The sequence below is a fragment of the Echinococcus granulosus genome (assembly GCF_000524195.1).
Source record: "Echinococcus granulosus chromosome Unknown EG_S00018, whole genome shotgun sequence".
Classification (NCBI taxonomy): Eukaryota; Metazoa; Platyhelminthes; class Cestoda; order Cyclophyllidea; family Taeniidae; genus Echinococcus; species Echinococcus granulosus.
Window position 1 is genome coordinate 103,616 of NW_020170398.1, and position 3,226 is coordinate 106,841.

Here is a 3,226-nt window from a genome sequence, read left to right on the forward strand (position 1 = left end):
TGACTCTCTTCGTATTTCCTATCTTTCCCAGAATGGAATGCTGCCTTTATTAAAAAGCTACTTCTGTTGCATATAACCGTAAAATTAAAACGAATATCCTTCTGTACTTTACTACATACCTTACGACTTGTTTCTCGGCTTATAGTAGAGAACTCACATTTCATGCCACATGGCTATTTGCTGCCTCCTTCATTGTATTTGGGAATGTTTTGAAAATAAATGTCTAGACACTTGTCCCTATGCTCTTCAGTCGGTAGTTGCTTACGTACCCACTTTATGAACTTAAGACATGAAATAAAGTGCATGTAGGGTGAGCATTAACATTCACATGCTGTTCAGCATCTCCAATCGTCCAATTCTTTTTTCACTCCTCGCAGTCATAACAGCAGTCGGCCGAACGTCTGCAAGAGTCTGTTTGTGTCACAACTTTGTGCCACAAAGCCTACCCTTAAGGGAGATTTTCTTCTTAGTCTGTGCATTTGGACGCTAGCTTGGCGTAATGGCCATAGCCATAACTTATTAGTCCCACTGTGTGTTAACAATAAATTTTTTTGTTATGGTATGTTCATTATGCCTTTTAAAGAAAGCTTGGGAAGCTACACTATTATAGCACCTGAGTTGCTTTTGAAGTCGTTGTTGGGCCAACAAGCCCGTAAGTGGGCATTTTGAAAAGGTAAATAAAAGCAGAGGTGACATTAATAGAACTTCTGATTATTTTAAAGAAGAGTAGTATGTCGAGTGCCCTTAGACTTACTCTCACCATTAATCTAAACAAATGGTTTGATACATTACACACTCCTTCATTGTGATTCGAGGGTGTTCAGTTCCCACCTGGTCCAATGAATCAGGGTGCACCCTGTAAACACTGGCACTTGGACCTTTGGCATCCCTCTCCATCCTCACATTGTATAAACATTCGTGTTTTAATGGTCGTAAATTCATCCCATGAAATGTAAATTTTTATACACCATCCGCTTCAGGTGATTTTGGGACTAAAATAGGGCGCTTCACACTTTCGTTACATGGGGTATGAGGGGAAAGAAGACCACCACAGCCCACAAAGCTTGGCTGCCTTAAAACAGAAATGCAGTTACCCTCAAGCTAATAACTTTCTACATCTCCTTTATGGTTTTAACCCAACCAGTCTGTCTACGATACACAACCTGATACGAATGATCATCATTAGCTGATAAAGAAACACGCGTCACGCATATGAGACGCTCATGGCTAACGTATGAAAGATTTTTAATCCAAACTTCTATGGTGTTAGTACTCCAGTCGAATGTGTAAACTAAATGCCGCGTTTCGTTCTGCTAGAACTCAATGAATTAACTCCATCTAATTAATAAAAGTATTGGTGTGGTAAAATTATATTAAGCGCAATGGATTGTTAAGTCTCTAATCCTTGTTATATCCATTGTCATCAAAACCAGTGCCTTGGACATAAATAAACGACAATTTAACAACACCTAACTACCATCCCCCCTTTCCCACCTTCCTTCGAATATTTCAAAAGTCCCGCTAGAGGACAAAAGCATCACATATACAAACAGTCATTTAAAAAACATGCCCTGATAAATTGTGTCAGGTACTGGATCCCGCTGATGTATTATTTTTTCATGCTCTATGTTCACAAAATTCGAGATAAGGGGTAAGGGAGAAATCCCCTAGGGTGGAGAGGGACAGCTGTGGAGTAGCACATGTGCGGACCCTCATCCTGAAATCCTCTCCTTCCCCCACTGCCCTGCGCATTTACAAAAAAACACTTAATGGGTAAAACACTTAGTGCGCGTGCCGAATAAGCGGGGAGGGAAGGTTAAGGGTGGGGGGAGGACACATGGGCGAATAATTATCCCAGTCCTCTCCCTCCCAAGTGTGCCTCCCATCCCCAGACTGACAGCATTCACGGGAAGCTGCTGAACTAGGGCCTGAACGTGCTTATTGTGCTAACAAAAAGATAATTGGCGCATTGTCACGCTCGTGTATGTAATTAATATAGATGGGAATGGGGGGAGTACGCTAGGGATGATTTAAAAGGCAGTGTTATCCTTTTGGATTCACTCATATTAGCTGTAAAATGCTTTCATAAGTGGCTATTTTGGAAAGCGGTTACTTCCAGTTTTTATTACGCTTTTTACTCATTGCATCCGCACAAATTATCACACATTTTTACACTATCAGGTTAATTGGCGACGTGGCTATTTATGCACTATATCCTGCCATTATTTTTGTATCGACAGTTTATCTCCTCGACCGGAAATGAGAAAATGAGGACTATAAGTCCAGTGCTCAGTAGGCATCCACAACAGATGCTAGAAAATTAACAGTGTAGGAAACGTCACAAATATCTGATTAAGGGTTTCATTTCTCTTTGTAGCTTTTTACAATTTTTGCTTCCCCTTAATAAAATGTTAAATATTTCTTTGGGCGCACAAAACTCATATTCCGACAAATTTACACCCCCAAGATCTGTTATATTTTTCATATTTTGCAAATTTATTCCTGAACGTCTTTTACGTGGTCGTGAATAAGGTTGGACGTTTTGATCACTTTCAATCCTACCTGCCAATGGAGCGGTGGAACATTTCCTCTATTAATGATATATGCTGAAGAAAATGCAAATGTTCACCTGGAACGCCTTCTGGTCACACTGCTTAGTCTACGAAAAGATTTTATATCCTTATCTTTGTTAAGCTTAATGGTTAAGTTTGTATGGCATCAACATTCAAAGGTAACATGCATGTTATAGTGTCACACATATGTGACACATGATCTTGGTCAGTTTCAGGTACCCGATTGCATAAAAGCCTATTGGGTGTTTCTAAAACGGCAAAACAGGTGTAGGGCATTATTTTTTTAGCAAAAAACCCTTTTTAGTCTTAAGTACCATTTTAATTGAAAAATAAAACCTCTGATCTATAATGGATGACATGCTACTGAGACCCTGACAGCTAGTGTATTAATCACAAAGATTGTCAACTTTTCACACAACATTGGTGACAATGCACTTAAAATGAATCACTTATCACTGCCTCTTGCTTTACTATTTTTTAATGAAACAAAGAATTTAAGGCACGTTTGAACTCTACCTTATTCATACAAACTTTGCTTGGCGACCTACCTTTCCCGATTTATAAATACTCCAGACATAACACGCTAGTATGCCTAGATAATGTTATTCATCCTCCTTACAAAGTCAATTCTGGCAATTTCGACTGTCAAAGAC